This window comes from Microcaecilia unicolor, chromosome 10 (assembly GCF_901765095.1).
Source record: "Microcaecilia unicolor chromosome 10, aMicUni1.1, whole genome shotgun sequence".
Lineage (NCBI taxonomy): Eukaryota > Metazoa > Chordata > Amphibia > Gymnophiona > Siphonopidae > Microcaecilia > Microcaecilia unicolor.
Genome location: NC_044040.1, coordinates 168,355,852 through 168,375,334, shown reverse-complemented (window position 1 = coordinate 168,375,334; position 19,483 = coordinate 168,355,852). Strand labels below are relative to the sequence as shown.

At 42.2% G+C, this 19,483-nt stretch overlaps 1 protein-coding gene and 1 long non-coding RNA gene across 2 annotated transcripts in view; one reads left to right on the top strand and one right to left on the bottom strand.

The window, feature by feature from the left end:
- The window catches only part of NYAP2 (neuronal tyrosine-phosphorylated phosphoinositide-3-kinase adaptor 2), a 284,755-nt gene that overhangs the window by 222,105 nt on the left and 43,167 nt on the right, over positions 1 to 19,483 (bottom strand). The window lies entirely within an intron of this gene.
- On the top strand, positions 5,536 to 16,191 carry LOC115478991. Its single transcript, XR_003943603.1, has 3 exons — positions 5,536 to 5,619; positions 14,196 to 14,200; positions 16,180 to 16,191. It is a non-coding gene; the product is annotated as an uncharacterized LOC115478991 (long non-coding RNA).

The following is a 19,483-nucleotide window of genomic DNA, read 5'->3' as shown; positions in this document are numbered from 1 at the left end:
CCAGAGAGGGTATTTTCCACAGCCAGTAATCCTCTGTAAGCAGAGCAGTCAAGCTATCTCATTACGGGATGGACATTTGATCAATCCTGGATTTTTGACAGCCCTATCTGGGATCTACAGAACTGAGCTCAACCGGTGGAATCAAGGCTGCAAATACCACACTGTTTTAGGGTATAACTCTAAATCTAGGACTGGAATCAGGTAACTTGGTGGCTCTGAGGCACATTTTTGATGTGATGCCCAAATCCAATTGTAGACTTTGCTGAAAATGTCTAAAAATTTCATCCCAAACATAACAATTTTCGAATCAGAAAAACGTCTATTTTTTTTTGTTTCAAAAAAGTCACTATTTTCCAGATGGTTTTTTTTGCACTAAAAATGCTAGCACAGCTTAGTAAACAGGTCCCTTAGTGTCCATCACTATACCAAGACTGTCCTATCAAATGAGAAATCATATGGCACTTCACCTTCCTTTTTGAAAAAATATGTGAGTCTTTAGAATTATTAATTCAACTTTCTCTATCATAGGGGTTTCTTTTTGAATTCCCTTTCTATTTACATTAGATCTGAACAGAATTACTCAACTTTTTGCAAAAAGATTAAAACGTGCCTGTTTGGTCAATGATAAGATATAACTGGGTGATAACTACATTTTTATGGTGTCTTTGACAGAATTTTGTTTTATTTAGTTTTGAGGGGAGCCTTTATTCTTATCAGCAATAAGGACAGCTCCTTTTACTGCATATCTATCCATGGGACCTTTAAAATTAAGTGTTAAAAAAAATTAAGTGTTAATATTGTCACCTGCCAAGATCTTACTTTCATCTTTCCAGTTTTCTAGTGTAACATTGAGATATTCAGCAGGGTAAATCTGCCTGAATTCTCACTGCCATTCACTAAGTCCATTTGGCTTCAGTGTTATCACTGCTGGCTGTGGTAGTAAGGAGAGATCAGCCAGCCAATAGGAGAGAGGTGCCTGCAAGTTATTCCAGCACTGTTTCTGAGGCCCATTCTAACCCTGGCCTTTTGCTGAACTCTGTACATCCTGCACCTGCTAGAAATGGCTTTAGCTAGTCTAAGGAAGGTTCCAGTATAGGAAATCTCTGGAATTGACAGTTTATAAAACGCTGGAATCTGGTAGAAGCCTGGCAGGGTCTTGCCATATTCAGAGAAAAGGTTCTAGTGGTTGTAGAACACTCCATCGCTGAGTAATTAAGCCCACTCCCTGCTATCCCATTTTGTCTTAGGCAGTGGCGTAGCCAAGGGTGGGCCCGGATGGGCCCAGGCCCATCCATTTTGGGCTCAGGCCCACCCAGTAGCAGCACACCTATGATGGCAAGGATCCCCAAGCCCCACCAGCCAAAAACTCCCAACAACTGTTCCTTCTGCATACCTTGTAAATAGCAAATCTTCACCTGCAGTGAGTAGCGACTGATACCTACTGCTCAAACCAGCCCCACAGCCTTCCCTCTGATATACTTCCACCTATGCGGAAACAGGAAGTTGCATCAGAGGGAAGGCTGTGGGGTCAACATGAGTAGTGTGTACTAGTTGCTGCTCGCTGCTGGTGAAAAGCTGCTATTTAAAAGGTATGCAGGAGATGGGGGGGATGTTTGAGAGACCATATGGCATGCAGGTGAGTGAGGGAGAGACCAAATCACTTGTGGGACAAGGCGGAGCTCTTCTGCCCACCCATCTTGGGCCCAGGCCCACCCAAAATTGAGCATCTGGCTGCGCCCCTGGTCTTAGGTCCATATCCTGCCTCTGACCTTGCAACTACAGGGAGAACTGTGCAGATTTGATACAAATCCAAAAATGACATACCGTATTTTTCGGACTATAAGATGCACTTTTTTCCTCCCAAATTTGGGTGGAAAATGGGGGGGTGCATCTTATAGTCCAAATGTAGCCTCCCTCCCTCCGTTACAGGTACCTCCCTCCCTCTGTTACAGGTATCTCCCTCCCTCTGTTACAGGCTCCCTCCCTCCCTCCGTTGGAATTTTAAAACTCCTCACCTCGTCAGTGTGGCTCGCGGTAGCAGCCGCGCTTCAGCATACACGTCGCTCTTCACTCAGCCTTCTCGCTCTCAGCTCTCTGGTCCCACCCTTGTGGGCGGGACCAGAGAGCTGAGAGAGAGAAGGCTGGCTGAGTGAAGAGCGACGTGCACGCTCAAGCGCGGCTGCTACCGCGAGTCACACCGACGAGGTGAGGAGTTTTAAAATTCCAACGGAGGGAGGGAGCCTGTAATGAAGGGAGGGAGATGCCTGTAACGGAGGGAGGGAGGTGTCTGTAATGGAGGGAGGGTGCCTGGAACAGGGATGGGGGCCTGTAACTATTTTTCGGACTATAAGATGCACTTTTTTTCCCTCCAAATTTGGGAGGAAAACCTAGGTGCGTCTTATGGTCCGGTGCATCTTATAGTCCGAAAAATACGGTAGCTTGAGATACCAATGTAGGTTCCATTAATTTGGCTAGCCATAGAATACTAGCCACAGGAAGAAAATTGGCATCAGACAAGTCAGTACCTAGAGATTTTAGAACTGGTATCAATATAATGTTCCCCATTTCTTAAGGAAAATGACCCTCACTAAGCATATCATTTAATAGTGATGTTATCCATTGAACCAACTCTGTGGGAATGTTTCTTAATAAGTAAGAAGGGCAATGATCTAATGATCTTACTCTGTTCATAGTTATACCTTTTGCAATATAATGTAAGCCACATTGAGCCTGCAAATAGGTAGGAAAATGTGGGGTACAAATGCAATAAATAAATAAATAAAATATTCCTGCCAGCTTTTTTAACTTAAAGTGGACTTCACTCGCTTGAACTTTATTAAAAGTAAACCACTTCCTTTGGACATGCCCTTTCCATTTATGTCGAAAGATGGGTGTCCTTCTCTTTTGAAAATAAGCGTGTTAGTACCATAGATTGTACCAAGTTGCAAAATATTTCTCTCGGGAAAAAAGGTTTCATATGTTTCAGCTTCCACATTGAGTGGAACATTTTCTTCATTGTAGTTTTCACTTGGCTCTCTAGTGTGAGGTTTCGGTCGATTATGAGTCTGAGAATTTTCAGGCTATCTGAGATAGGGAGGGTGTAGTCTGAGGTGGTTATGTTCATGGGTTTGTTCGTGTTATATCGGGATGAGAGGATGAGACTGTGTGTTTTTTCTGCATTAAGTTTTAGTTGAAATGCATTTGCCCATGAGTTCATGATGTTTAGGCTGAGATTGATTTCTTTGGTGATTTCTGTAAGGCCATGTTTGTAAGGGATGTAAATTGTGACATCATCTGCGTATATGAAAGGGTTGAGGCCTTGATTGGATAAGGACTTGGCTAGTGGGGTCATCATTAGGTTGAAAAGGAGTGGTGAAAGTGGTGATCCTTGAGGTACTCCACAGTCTGCTTTCCATGGTGATGATATGTTCGAATTTGATTTCACTTGATATGTTCTATTGGTTAGGAAACCCTTGATCCAGCTAAGTACGCTTCCACCAATCCCAAAATATTCTAGGATGCTTAATAGTATGTTGTGATTTACCATGTCGAATGCACTAGACATGCCGAATTATTGGAGAAATACGCTTTTGCCTGTTGCAATCTCTTGTTTGAATTTGGCTAAGAGAGAATTAGAACTGTTTTGGTGTTGTAGTTGGAGCGGAATCCTGATTGTGATTCGTGCAGTATTTTGAATTTGTTTATGTAGTCAGTTAATTGTTCAGTTACCATGCTTTCCATCAGTTTGACTACTAGTGGGATTGATGCTACTGGGCGGTAGTTGGTGATATCATTTGTTTTTTTCTTGGTATCTTTTGGTATTGGGGTGAGTAGGATGTTGCCGTTTTCCTTAGGGAAGAGACCATGCTGAAGCATGTAGTTTGAGTGGGATGTGAGGTCTGCTGTGAAGCGGTGGGGAGTGGATTTTAATAGGTGACTAGGGCAGATGTCCAATTTACGGATCTTGGAAACTTATTAATCGCTTGGTTGACTGCTTCCGTGGTGAGTGGAAGGAAGCTTGTCCAGAATCTGTCCGCTGGATATTCGCCATGGACTGGGTCTATTCAGTCTATGAAATTTCCGATATCGGTATTATTCTGAGGTAACGTGCTGCGTAGGTTTACAATTTTTTCATTGAAGTATTTGGCAAGTTTATCTGCAGGTGGGATATCTGTGTTGGTTGTGGTGACCACGGTGGTGTCTAGTAGTTTGCCCACTAGTTGGTATAATTTTTTTGTGTCTTTATAGTCAGGCCCTTTTTTGGTTCTATAGCATTGCCTTTTGGCCTGTCTTATTGCGTATTTGTATTTTCTTTGATTGTGTTTCCATGCAGTGAGTGTTTGTGCATCTTTCATTTTTTTCCATGCTCGTTCGAGTCTCCTGGATTGTGTTTTCAGTTTTTTTAGTTCTTAGTTGTATGCACACTTAGGACCAAAATCTCTATATATGACACTGAAAAAAATGAGCGCTAAGCACTATTCTATAAACAATGCTCCGAGTTGGGCACCGTTTATAAAACAGTGCTTAGTGTTAAAATCTGCACCTATCTTTTAGGCATCAGGATTTATGCCAACTGAAATCTAAATTAGGTGAAGATCTGCCATATTCTATAACAGTGGGTGCAATTTCTTGGAATGCCCATGCCCCACCCATGCCACTTCTATGGCCACACCTTTCAGATCAGTGTATAAGAATTTATGCATGCTTTTTTATTGAATAATGCCTAGCAAGATGTGTATGTAAATTCTAATTATTGCCAATTAATGCCAATAATTGATTGCTAGCACTCAATTATTGGTGCTGATTGGCTTATTGCTCAATTCATCTGTGCATGCAAATTGAGCATGCACCCAAATTTGCATGCACAATTTTGATCGCCATGCATAGAATCTGGGAGTTAACATTTAGATGTGAATAATTACAACAGCCATGGAGCTGGTGCAATGGATGTCAGACCTCGTATTTTGGAAGGGCCTAGAGTTAATGTAGATGGGCCCTCCATGACTACAGTGCCTTCGCTGGCCTCATAGGCTTCCATTGGCCAGGTCTAGCCAGACAGGAAACAGGAAATGACATCAGCGAGGACAGGACCCGACCAACGCAGGCAGCAATAATGAATCACTGCAGGCACCAGGGATGCCTATAAGGTACACTGGGGAGGGATGGGGTTCAGCGATGGGCAGGCAGATGCAAGGACACCGCAGAGGAGAAGAGATGGTGATGTGGGGTGCCACTGCTGGGTGAGCCTGAGTCAAGAATGGGTGGGCCTGTGCCCACCCAGGTCCACCCATAGCTATGCCACTGGTGTAAGTGTGAGTACCTACATTGTATTCTGTAAGTAACACAAACAAAAAAGTGGGCACAAAACCAGGAGTCCCAGAGACTGAATCACAGTAAAGCTAAAACCAAATTTTATTAATTAGTATATTTGACTCGTATATTTGACTCGACACAACCGTTGTGTTTCGGCCAAAGGGCCTGCATCAGGAGTCTAAATACTAAGGTAGTCAGCTAATGATGATCCAGAATAAGAAATACTGGCGAATAGTGTATAAATGGTCTTAAAAAAGACCTTTGTATTGAATTGTGGAACGGATCACTTGTGTGAAGAGTTCAGCAGTAACATACATAAATGGGAGCTCCACTTATGTCCTGCCTAAGCTCCACCCCTATCTAGGCCCCTTGTAAATATGTGCTATATAAGATAAGCAGGTATTTGCAGAATAGTGCTTAGGCAGCATGCTGGAATATGTACATGGAAGAGTGCACATATGCACATGTATGCTGGTATTCTAAACATTTCCATGTGTAATGTGCATGTAAATCTTAGCATCTAGTTTATAGAAATGCACTGAAAAGCTACTGAAAATTCATAGATGAGGAGTTTATACATTTAGCAGCTGCCACTAAATATAAAACAAACACATTTCAATATTTCATTTCATTTATTAAAACTTCCATACCACCATGTTTATATTTGGCAGTTTTACTCTTATGCTGTTAACAAAATTGTACATTTTATGTTAAACTGTACCTGCTGTATACCTCCTTGGGTGAATCTCTTCATAAATGCAGTTAATAAATCCCAATACATAAATAAATAAAAGTTATTCAAGGCAGTTTGCAACTTAAGTAGATTCCAGCTAAACCAGCTAATTGGGACACATTCAGGGGCATTTTCGACCGGGGACGCCCATCTCCGACCATATTATTGAATGAGATGGGCATCCATCTTTTGTTTCGATAATACAGTTGGGGGTGCCCAAATCTCAACATTTAGGTCAACATTAAAGATGGTTGACCTAAATGCTGAGATCGCCGGATTTAGAGATGGGCGCCCTCGGTTTTCGCCGATAATGGAAACCGATGGCGCCCATCTCAAAAATGAACAAATCCAAGGCATTTGGTCATGGGAGGGGCCAGGATTCATAGTGCACTGGTCCCCCTCACATGCCAGGGCACCAACTGGCCACCCTAGGGGGCACTACAGTGGACTTCGCAAATTGGTCCCAGGTGCATAGCTCCCATACCGTGGGTGCTGAGTCCCCCAAACCCCAAACCCCAAACCCCACTTCCCACAACTATACACCACTACCATAGCCCTAAGGAGTGAAGGGGGGCACCTACATGTGGGTACAGTGGGTTTCGGGTGGGTTTTGATGGGCTCCCATTTTCCACCACAAGTGTAACAGGTGGGGGGGGGGAAGGGCCTGGGTCCGCCTGCCTGAAGTCCACTGCACCCACCAAAACTGCTCCAGGGACCTGTATACTGCTGCGATGGACCTGAGTATGGCATTTGAGGCTGGCATAGAGGCTGGAAAAAAAGTTTTTAAAGTTGTTTTTTTGAGGGTTGGAGGGGGTTAGTGACCACTGGGGGAGTAAGGGGAGGTGATCCCCGATTCCCTCTGGTGGTCATCTGGTCAGTTCGGGCACTTTTTAGGGACTTGGACCTGAAAAAAAGGGACCAAATAAAGTGGACCAAATTCTTGCCAGGGACGCCCTTCTTTTTTCCATTATCGGGCGAAGCCGGCCATCTCAAAGCACGCCCCTGTCCCGCCTTCGCTACCCTACCGAAACTCCCCCTTGAAGTTTGGCCGGCTCCACGATGGAAAGCAGTTGAGGGCGCCAGCCAAAATTGGCTTTTGTTTATATTGATTTGGCCGGTTTCAGGAGATCATCAGCCATCTCCCGATTTGTGTTGGAAGATGGCCGGCGATCTCCTTCGAAAATAAGCTGGATTGGGACTCCTGTACTTTGTTCCAATTAAGCGGCTGCCCCAAATAAATAAAGTTGTCAGACAAAAGTAAAATGTTTCATTTATTCTGGACCACAATCCAGCGAACACAAGTTGAACACAACCCAGACGATTAAAAAACAAAAGTTGCAAAGCGCTAATAAATACAAGTACCGTACTCATTGAAAACAGTATTGATGTCTGGGAGTGTTAAATCTATCTTTGGCATTTTAAATGCATGCGCTACAGGTGGAACGTGACACACCCCACAGTAGCATGTGTATGCAAATGCAGCTACACATTTATATTTAATGGGAAGTGATGCAACAGTTATGTTCTGTGGACGCTAGTGGCCCAAGTAAATGGTGTGATGTCCCAAATAAGCAAAACTTTTACCCCTTATAATTATGCTTTGTTTTTTTCTTCCAGGTTTGGACCAAATAAACGACAGCCCCAATTAATCGGTGTCCCAATTAACCAGAATCTACTGTATATCCACTATCAGTCATCCTAGAACACCCATATCTGGCTTAGTCTGGTTTGGTTCAGACAGCATTCAGAATCTAAGTCACTCATAATCAAAATTCCAACTGTAAATTCAGTTCCATGCCATAGACACTCCTGTTTTTTAAGTGTCAGGTGCGGCAGCCACCTTCCCCGGTCATTAAAAAGAAAATCCTCCTGGTCTCTCCACCGAAACAGAGCTTCCCCTACCCTTTGTCTCATACCCCATCTGTCAGATCTGCATGAAGCAGAAATAATCCCCAGTTGCTCCTGGCCACTGCTGTTTTTTCTCAGGATGGTGTAAATGACTTGAGGCTGTACTGACAAATAATGTTAGCTCTATTTTGAAAAACAACTTTGGCAGGGCAAGAGCAACTGAGGATTACTTTTGTTTCATGAAGCTCAACAGATGAGTTGAGAGACTGAGGGGGCTCCAGTTGGATATTGGAGGCCCTCATTAAACATTTTTGTGTAACACTTGATGTTCTATTTTAGCATTTAGTATTTTAGTTGCTCAGTAAAACTCTGTTATCAAGAGCATTATTGCACTGGCCCCATGGAGTTAAACAGCATAATATAAAACAATGCTGAGACAAGGCTATAAAATGTATGAGATTATATTCATGCATAAATGAGAAAATGAACACAGGTTGGCAAAGCATACTAAAAAAGCTACCAACACGACTTACAAAGGATACATTTCAAATATAGATGGATCGACATATTAAGACTGTATGAATAATTATTTCTCACTCTTAAGCATTGTCAGGCAGCAGCAATCAAGAGAGATTGCTGGCCACGTATGCTTCTTCCTGCCACATCCCACCTATGCGACAGGAAGAAGGACCCATGGCCAGCAGAGCAGCCTCTTTCGATCGCTGCTGCCTGCCATTCAATGAATCCAGGAAAATAGAGGACCGGGGGGCGATGGCAGTAGCAGGGAGTGGCAGTGGGCCCCTTAACATTGTTAGCCCTGGGCCCAGCTTTGTCTCTCAGTGGCCCTGTTCTCATCTGCCTGATTTGGTGGTGTCTCTGCTGGGTGTCATTCCAAAAACGGATCCGGGGAAATTTTGCCTCATCTATAACTTGTTTTACTCTTTGGGGCAATGCGTTCATAGAACTCAGCTTGTGTACAGTGCAGTATGCTTCATTTGATCAAGCGATAGATGTGTTACGGCAGTGGGATCAGGTGCGGATATGGCTAAAAACAGATATCAAATCATTTTTCAGTTATTACTGGTGCATCTATTAGGTTTCAGTTTTGAGGGTGTTATTATTTTGACCGCTGCTTTCTCTTGGGCTGTTCTATTTCCTGTGCTTACTTCAAGGCTTTTTCCACCTTCATGCACTGGATTGTACAGCAGGTTATGGGTTCATGTGTGAACTGTTTTGTGTTGCGAGAAACATTTACTGGAAGTTCTGCATGTGGGTGGTCAGTATAGATGATTCAGGCTTCCTAATGTAGTTGAGCAATATCTCCACTGTCCTGGGACTTCAAAATAACATAGATGGTTGCTATGTATTTGAAATTATAAAAGACAAGAATACTGGAAAAGGTTTGCATACATGTAAAAAGCACCTGGGATGTAATTTTGTGTATGGTATGTCTAAAAGAGCGGGTGGGAGTAGAGATATAAATGCAAGGAAAACTTAAGCTAGATTTACATTCCCTTGAAATTTGCAGTGTTGCATATTTTTGATCTCACACAAGCTAAGCTCACTAAAGATTAAAAAGTATGTTGAGGTGATTAAAGTGATGGTGGCTTAATTACACGTCTTGCTGGTACTCCATCAGGCAAGTAAAATGGGAGAAGAGCATGTTCTTTCATACAATTTGTTCAAGGACATGAAAACTGGTGTCTTTTCAGTCAATTCTAAGCGCCTTGGCTTTCAAGACACTTTCAACTGTCTTTATTTTAAGCTGTACAAGCCAAAGAAATAATTATTTTGAAACATTATTTCAGAAATAAAAAACGTAGATCTTCCTTAGCACTAAATGTACTGTTCAAAATACTCAGCAAGGGGTTTAATTAAGTACTCTAGCTTTTGTGCTATGCATGTGACATGCAGACATTGATTATCATAGCAGTAAATTACATCTATCCAACGGAATACTAAAAACCACTCCCTGAAGACCAACAACAGTGCATATTGCTTAATGGAGTTATCTGTCCAATTCTAATAATTATTGTGTGCATTAAAGGAGTTGAAACAAGTGGATAGACCATTGGATAGAGTACCCATCTGAAATAAGTGGTTAATTTGTATATTTTTCACAAACCTGGGTAAAAACATCATTAAGCAATATAACTAATTATACTTTAAGTTGCAGAGGAAGGAACTATGCATGTCCTTGAACAAATTCTACCACCCATTTTAAGTTGCAGTAAGCATATGCTAGCATTTATCCCAGCTCAGTAAAAAGGGCCTCACAGACAACTGAGGGTGTGTCCAGGATTTTTTAAAATCTATCTATCTATCTATCTATCTATCTATCTATCTATCTATCTATCTATCTATCTATCTATCTATCTATCTATAAAAGGAATCCCAGACACACCCTCAGTTGTCTATGAGACCCTTTTACTATGCTAGCATATGCTTACTGCAACTTAAAATGGCTGGTATATATATATATATATATATATATATATATATATATATATATACATATCAATTTTATGTTGGAACTCTTTTATTTTGCCTATTTTATTTACGCCCTAATTACTGATAATCATACCCTGTCCTGATATCATTATATCCATGTATCCTAATTACTGACAATTATACCTTGTCCTGATATCATTATATTATGTTGTTATCCATTTACCCACTTCTTAATCAACATAATTTTTGCATGAACCTTAATAGCAATAATTCTGAAATTCTTCTCCGTTAATATGATTGCCATAATATTCCTATGCACCTTATCTGCTATATATACTCTGATTCTCTATTCCTTCAATGTGATTGTAGTTGCATTATATTGTAAGCCACATTGAGCCTGCAAATAGGTGAGAAAACGTGGAATATAAATGCAGCAAAATAATATATATATATATATTTATTTATTTATTTTCTTTTTACATTTATTTCAAAGAATTGGAAATAAGCCGTGTCCTAAAACTGGGAACACATCTTGCAGAGCTGATTCATCTGTTTGAGTCGTAAGAGCATGGGAATGTTTATTTGGGTCTATGCTTTTCCTTAGTTGCCTCAAAGACTTGTATATGAACCAAGGGATTCATGTTCAGTTGCCATGTAACTCATGTTCTCTGTAGAAATTGCTTGTTTTCACAAAATAATGGTTGCATAACAATTTAGTGAATAGGGCTCTAAGGTATTAATTCAATTTTGAGTTCTGCAGGTGGTTGCAAGTTCTTTGGGTTATGGCAATAAAAGATGACTTTGACAGTATTACAGTCGTATTATACACAATAGTATTCTTGGTTCTTGGGTGGTAAATATAAATCGAGGGCACTAAAAGTGTCATCTAGCCAGAACACAATTTGTCCTATATGTTGCGGCAACAACATTATTACACCATTTTTCGGCAGGTACTAGTCTATTTCTGTATGTTGGGAACATACTGTGCACTATAAAGAACTTAATTACTTTCACCTTGCACCAACCTGCACTTCTATCCTGCCAATTCTTTCATTGTGTTTTGTGGTTCTTTTTATTTCATAAAAATGACCGAAAAAGTAAGACATTGCAATCAAATTCGTGTTTAGTGCTTCATGATTTGCGTCAAATATCTAGAGTCTCAAAGTAGAGCAGTTAAAAATACAGCAGCTATTGTCTGGTTTGTAAATCCACAAGAAAACATCATACAACAAACTGTTAGAGATCTGCTGAAAACTAGACCAGACAGACTATAAAAATACAGCACAATGAGAATGAAAAGGCAAAGATAATTCACATTACTTGAGGGTCTCTTTACTAAGTGGCATTAAGAGGGCAATTCTATAACTGGGCACCTCCATTTTAAGCGCCCTGAGACCACAAAGTAGGAACCCATTCTATAAAGGAAGCTGGGCTCCTAGGTTCTGTCATTGAATGCTGGTGTAACTCAGTAGTGGCATACCTATAATGTAGGTGCTGGCACTTACACCAGTCATAGAGCTGGCATCTAAATGCAGAAGGGATGCGCACAACTTACGTTACATGCTTAAGTGGGAGCCTGGCCTATATCCTCCTGTGCCCCTGGTATGGGGTCCATTTACTAAGGTGTGCTGAAAAATGGCTTACAATAGTGTAGGTGCGGGTTTTGGGCATGCGCCGATCCATTTTTCAGTGCCTATAAAAAAGACCTTTTAAAATTTTTGCCAAAAATGGACAAGCGGCAAAATCAAAATTGCCAGGCATCCATTTTGGGTCTGAGACCTTACCACCAGTCATTGACCTAGCGGTAAAGTTTCAGACACATGTATCAGATGTACGCCAAAAATGAAATTACTGCAAGAGCCACGCAGTAGCCATGTGGTAACTCCATTTTGGCATGCATTAATCGTGCGTAGATGCTTACGCGGCTTAGTAAAAGGGCCCCTATGTAAGTTAAGTGGGTGGTTGCGGAAGAGCAGTTAGGCAGAATTTTGGCATTTACGTGCACAGGAACATAGATATTCACACATATGCTAGAATTCTAAACATTTATGTTCGTGCATAACAAGAACATAAATATGAGTGCCTACTTTAGGGAAGTGCCCTTTAAGGGTTTAACTTGGCTTTTAACATACACTAACAACATGGCATCACATTGGAGTCACCTTGTGCTAAATGCCACACTAAACATATGAGGGGAGGGGATTCAGTAAATGGTGTCCAAAGTTAGATGCTGGGAAGAAAAAACTCCACAGCAGCCAGACTGATTTATGGTAAAACACGATTCAAAAGCGCTAAACCCCTTTGAGAAAAGCTGCACTGGCTCCCAATCAAAGAACAGATCATCTTCAAAATCTGCACATTGGTCCACAAAATCATCTACGGCATAGTCCCAGGATACATGACAATAGGGTGCAGGGCAGGTCCGTGTGTAAATCATAATGACTGACAATTAACACCAATTATTGATTAATGGTTCATTAATTACTAAGGGACCCTTTTACTAAGATGTGTAAGGGCCTAAGTGCGTTCAGCATGTGCCAAATCAGCATTACCACCTGGCTATCCATGCCCTGGGTGGTAATTCTGGATTTGGCGCATGCCAAGAACACGTGGTAGAAAATAATTTTTTATTTTCTACTGTGGGGGTGTTCCCGGAAGTAATTGGCAGTTGTTGTGTGCAGGATGGCTACCACACAGGTAAAGCATGAACCCTTATGGCTAAATGAATGGATGGTGTTAAGGGCTCAGGCCATAAATAGACGTGCGCTGGTTTTCGTTTTCATGCACATCCATTTTCTCACACCCCCAAAAAACCTTTTTTCCATATGTGGTGGAGAAATGGTCCAGTGCACATCCAATACATGTGCCCACAGTACCGCAAGCCACTTTTTGGCGTGCCTTTGTAAAAGGGCCTATTTGTGTGCCCAACTTTGGGTGACTTATATAGAATCTGTGGGATGGAGGATAATTTTATAACAGATCAACAGGATTTGAAGCTGGAAAGGGCACTTTTTTATAGCCAATTTTATAAAGACAAATTGAGGGGCATAATTGAAAGGTACGCCCAAATTTTGCTGAGGACGTCCTCGCAAAACGTTCCGATGGAGGGGCGGGGAAACCCGTATTATCGAAACAAGATAGATGTCCATCTTTCATTTCGATAGTACGGTCGAGGACGCCCAAATCACGAAATTTAGGTCGTCCTTAGAGATGGTCGTCCCTTGGCTTGGTCGTTTCTGATTTTCGGCGATACTGGAAACCAAGGACACCCATCTCAAAAATGACGAAATGCAAGCCCTTTGGTCATGGGAGGAGCCAGCATTTGTTGTGCACTGGTCCTCCTGACATGCCAGGACACCAACCGGGCACCCTAGGGGGCACTGCAGTGAACTTCATAAATTGCTCCCAGGTATATAGCTCCCTTACCTTGTATGCTGAACTCCCCCCCCCCAAAAAAAAAAATCCCACTACCCACAACTGTACACCACTACCATAGCCTTTACGGGTGAAGGGGGAACACCTAGATGTGGGTACAGTGGGTTTGTGGTGGGTTTTGGAGGGTTCACATTTACCACCACAAGTGTAACAGGTAGGGGGGATGGGCCTGGGTCCGCCTGCCTGAAGTGCACTGCATCCACTAAAACTGCTCCAGGGACCTGCATACTGCTGTGATGGACCTGAGTATGACATTTGAGGCTGGCACAAAATATTTTTAAAGATTTCTTTTGAGGGTAGGAGGGGGTACTGACCGCTGGGGGAATAAGAGAAGGTCATCCCCGATTCTCTCTGGTGGTCATCTGGTCAGTTTGGGCACCTTTTTGTGCCTTGGTCATAAGAAAAACAGGACCAGGTAAAGTCGTCCAAGTGCTCGTCAGGGATGCCCTTTTTTTCCATTATGGGTCGAGGACGTCCATGTGTTAGGCACACCCAAGTCCCGCCTTCGCTACACCTCCGACATGCCCCCATGAACTTTGGCCATCCCTGCGACGGAAAGCAGTTGGGGACGTTCAAAATCAGCTTTCGATTATACCGATTTGGACGACCCTGTGAGAAGGACGCCCATCTTCCGATTTGTGTCGAAAGATGGGCGTCCTTCTCTTTCGAAAATAAGCCTGACAGAGTCCCTGTGGCTTTATAAAATGCTAGGGGTAAACCATTACTAATCATGGTTAGAATGAAGCTGTGGTGTAAATGTTAGCATGTACAACACACACATGAATTGTGACTCCCCCTGTGCTCTACCCAGATTCCATCCCAGAACACGCCTACATGTGAGTCACATAAAAGTACAAACACTCTTGACACAACACATACTTTTATGTGTGTACCACCTAAGGTCATTTTATTAAAAAAAAAAAAAAAAGCCTTTAAGCATGAGAAAAACTTATAAAATTACCTCTCTAATGCATAAAAATTGCTATTAGAGCACATACTATTGGTGAGGAATGGTTGGGCGCTGTGTCTTGAGGAATACAGAGCTTAAATTTATGCAGTTACCCCCTGATTCTATAAAAGTCACCAAAAATTGTGCATGCAAATTTGTGTGCGTCCCAAGTTGGGAAAATGTGGGATATAAACGTAACATAAACAAATAAATAAATAAGATCCAAGCTAAACTAGCTATTCTGCAAAGGGCACTCTGTGCAAAACAGAGAATACTGGCTTAGCATAAATCTCTTGCCTAATTTTGGGCATGAGCACTTACACCTGCTGAAACCTGGTGTAAATGCTGGTGCACAACTAATGTCCCAATTTGTGTGCACAATAGCATAATGAGCCAATTTGTGCCAATAATTGACTTTTTAACAAACAATTATTGGAACTAATTAGATTTAATTGGGATCTGCACATGTAAACTTAGGCACCAGATCCACACCTAAAATTTACACACAGCCCAAAAAAGGGGTGTAGAAATTGGAGGTTCATGGGTGTTTCGGGATGGATCGGGGGCATAGTTTTGAGTTATGTGCATAATTATAGAATAACAGTGTTCAATACACAAATTTAGCCATGGACATTTCATTGGTGCAAATGGTGGTATCTAAATGTACGTGTGGCCTCTCTACTTAAGCGTCAATTCTATAAACCGCACCAAACTTTAGGTACAGCTTATGGAATACCACTTAAGCAGAGTTTTGGGCCCTAAATGCATTTCCAATGCAAAACCTTAGCACAGGTTAATAAATAAGCCCCTTGATTAATGTTTGAGTCTCCCTATTTCATATTTTGTTTTCAGAATAATAGCAGACATTTGAGGATATTGGTATTGAAATAATTGTAACGTGAGAGATTATGGCACTTGGCTTTGCTTCATACCATTAACTGCAGAGTGTCTAATTTCGTAATAGAGACCATTATGTCTAATTGCTCAAACTTTTCCAGCTCTGCCTCCTGCTCTGCTCTGAGGTTTCTCTCCTTCTGATGTTTTTCTGGCTTTATGTCAGGTTTACCTCATTCCTATGCGGAATCATCTAGCAGCATCCGATGTTGATAAAGAAATGATCTTTGCAAAGTCTCTGGGTCTTTTTCTAACAGTATAGTACAGTGATTGGTTAGAATGCTAACTAAAATGCCAGCAAGTGCCTGTTTTCATAATGGTTTTGGTAATACCAGCATCTGGCTTCAAAGCTACTCCCATTGTTAATATAGAGCATGTAGTAGACCATTATCATAATAGTAGGGACTCTCCTCTTCAATTAGAAGATTATTCATGATCCTTTATTCATGTTGCTAGCTGAAGTTCAGTGTTGAATCAAGATCACTGACTTGACAGTATTCAGTGTTTACTGGACCATGAGGATTTATAACCTTAGTATTTAATGATGTGACACCAGTTTGAAGAAATAGAATGGGATAATGATAAATTATGGAGGTCATTTTAGAAGTCTTGTATGGGATTTGCATATGTAAATAATGACATTTGCATGTGTAAATGCTCTATACATAGACATGCTCTATAAATAGACACAAGACTCGAGGACACGGAGCACGTTTCGTCCTAAGGCCTGCGTCAGGAATCAGTAGATAACTTGTCTAAATGCGCAACTTATCAATACATACTGCCACAAGGCAGCAAATGCCAGCACGCTGGCCACAGTTCTCTGTGTACAAAACTGCACACTTAAGCTGGAACTAATGTAGCTCAAGGCTCCAGTATCAAGCACTTCAGAAAATTATCCCCGGAGAATTGAGGGGGCAGCAACTGACTCCCTTTGGATGTCCAGTTTTATAAAATCTGGCATTTCTGTAAGTTCTAGTACTTACACATGTGAAGGGCAATTCTAAGATCTGATCTAGGGCTCACACTTACATACCCCTTGCATGTATAAATTATTAGAATATTATGCATGTAAGTGTACACTGAACTGTGAATGTGCCAGTAGGGTGCCTAAGCACTATTCTGTAATGGTTAACCTAATGGTGCGTGTACATGCAAGGGTTTGTACACATGGGCGAGATATGGATGGGATTCCCAGTTATGTGCATATTGTACAGAATACTGCAAGTTACATGCGTCTCTGCCGCATTTAGGTACTTGCATTTATGCCAGGTCTTTGGGTTATGTTAGTATTCTATAACAGATCCTGAGTATCCAGGTGCCATTACAGAAAAGCTTCTAATGTGCATTCTTGAGGCACCTAAATGGAGGCATCCAATTGTACAATTGCCCCTGTAGATTGCAAAATCCCTGCATGCACATGTTAAGTACCAGCATGTACATACTGAAAACCCCGAGCGATGCTGCTCTTTTTTGAACATGTTCCCTTCTAAAATGGCTCTTCTCACTATACATGTTTACAAACCGTATGCCAGATTCAGTAAATGGCGGGCAAAATTAAGCACCCCTTCCAATTCTAAAGCCAAATGCTGGCAAAAAATAAACCCTACCACTCTAATCCTTTTATATTTCTGCAGAATTAGCACAAAGTCAAATCCTAACAACACAACTACATTAAAGAAATGATGTCCCCTTCCTCAACCCATATTTCTGTAACATAAACATACCCGACCCCTTCTCCCCATTCAAATCTTTCACCATCACAATCTTGAATAAATCCATCAACCTGAACAGATTTCTGAATGAAAATTCAGAGAACTTCCCAGAATACAGGGGCATAATCGAACGTGAACACCCATCTCCATGGGCGTCTATGTCCGAGAATGGGTACATGAAGGGGCGGGACAGACCGTATTTCAAAAAAAAATGGCCGCCCATCTTTTTTTTTTTGATAGTACGGTTTGTGCCCGGCAAATGCATCAGATTTGTGCGCATTTGATCTGGGTGGTTTCGTTTTTCAGCGATAATGGAAACCGAAGGCGCCCAGCTCAAAAACGAACAAATCCAAGGCATTTGGTTGTGGGAGGGGGCCAGGATTCATAGTGCACTGGTCCCCCTCACATGCTAGGACACCAACCAGGCACCCTAGGGGGCACTTGTAACAATTAGAAAAAAAATCAAATACCTCCCAAGTCCATAGCTCCCTTCCTTTGGGTGCTGAGCCTCTCAAATCCCCCCCAAAACAAACTTCCCACAACTATACACCACTACCATAGCCCTTAGGGATGAAGGGGGGCACCTACATGTGGGTACAGTGGGTTTTGGGGGCAGTTTGGAGGGCTCCCATTTACCACCACAAGTGTAATAGGTGGGGGGGATGGGCTTGGGTCCACCTGCCTGAAGTCCACTGCACCCACTAACTACTGCTCCAGGGACCTGCATACTGCTGTGATGGAGCTGGATATGGCATTTGACGGTGGCATACAGGCTTAAAAAAGATGTTAAAGTTTTTTTTTGGGTGGGAGGGGGTTAGTGACCACTGGGGGAGTCAGGGGTGGTCATCCCCGATTCCCTCCAGTGGTCATCTGGTCATTTAGGGCACTTTTTTGGGACTTGTTCATGAAAAAAAAGGGTCCAAAAAAGTGACCTAAATTCGTGCTAAAAACGCCTTTGTTTTTTCGATTATCAGCCAAAGGCGCCCATCTCTCCTCGGCCGATAAACACACCCCAGTCCCGCCTTCACCACACCTCCGACATGCCCCCGTCAACTTTGTTCGTTCCCGCGACAGAGTGCAGTTGAAGATGCCCAAAATCGGCTTTCGATTATACCGATTTGGACGCCTTTGCAAGATGGGCGCCTCTCTCCCGATTTGGGTCGAAATCTTGGCGCCCATCACTTTCGAAAATAAGGCTCAGTGCACCATTCTCTTGGATTTTATAAATAGTGCCCAAATTCATGTGTGTGTGTATGTGTTAATTAGCTCTAATTTGGATTTTTGCACAAATCTGGCTGTGCGTGGTTCTATAAAGATCCATGCCCAAATTGTCTCACATCAAGTGCAGTACATTTTTGCACTTACCACACCTTAACAGCAAAGGCTTCGGCATGGTACCTACAAAGCCTGTAGGATAAATGCAAGGGGAGTGCCCAGCATCTGCTCTGCATTTAGCACACAGGGCAGATACTTACCACACATGCAACCATGGTACATACACCTGCAGACAGCACGAGTGTACATGCAGCGCCTGCTGGTGCATATAATCAGGTTACCCCAGTGCTGCTCGAACTGTTCAAAAATAGATGAAGCCACAGCAGTAGCAGTTTATCCACCCCCATCCCCATCTGAGAAAATCCTCTCCATCTAAATCCCCCTTCCCCTTATGGTTCAAGTGCCTCACCTTCTAATCCCATCCTCCCTCCATCCAGTGCCACAACTACAACCTTAAAACTAACCTCCACTAACATAAGACCCTTGTTGCAGACCCACTATCCTCTGCACACCCCATTGTTCAGCAGACCACATCCTAGCCACTCAACAAATCAGCTGTCTGCTCCTGCTCCATCTACTTCCAGATGTCAAAATGGCAGAAATGAACCCTAGAAGTAATCTTGTGGTTCTGGAGCCAGACAAGGCAGGAGAAGAGACAGACTGCTCCTATCTCCTCCCACTACACTATCTACACCAGTGTTTCCCAAGTTGGTCCTTGAGAACCCCCTTGCCAGTCGGGTTGTCAAGATATCTACAATGACAGACTTATTACTGTGATCTGGTTTCCAATAAAAATTTAAAGTTTAAAAAAATGAGTATGCATGAGATTGATTTGCTTGCACTGCCTTCTTTGTATGCAAATCTCTTTTA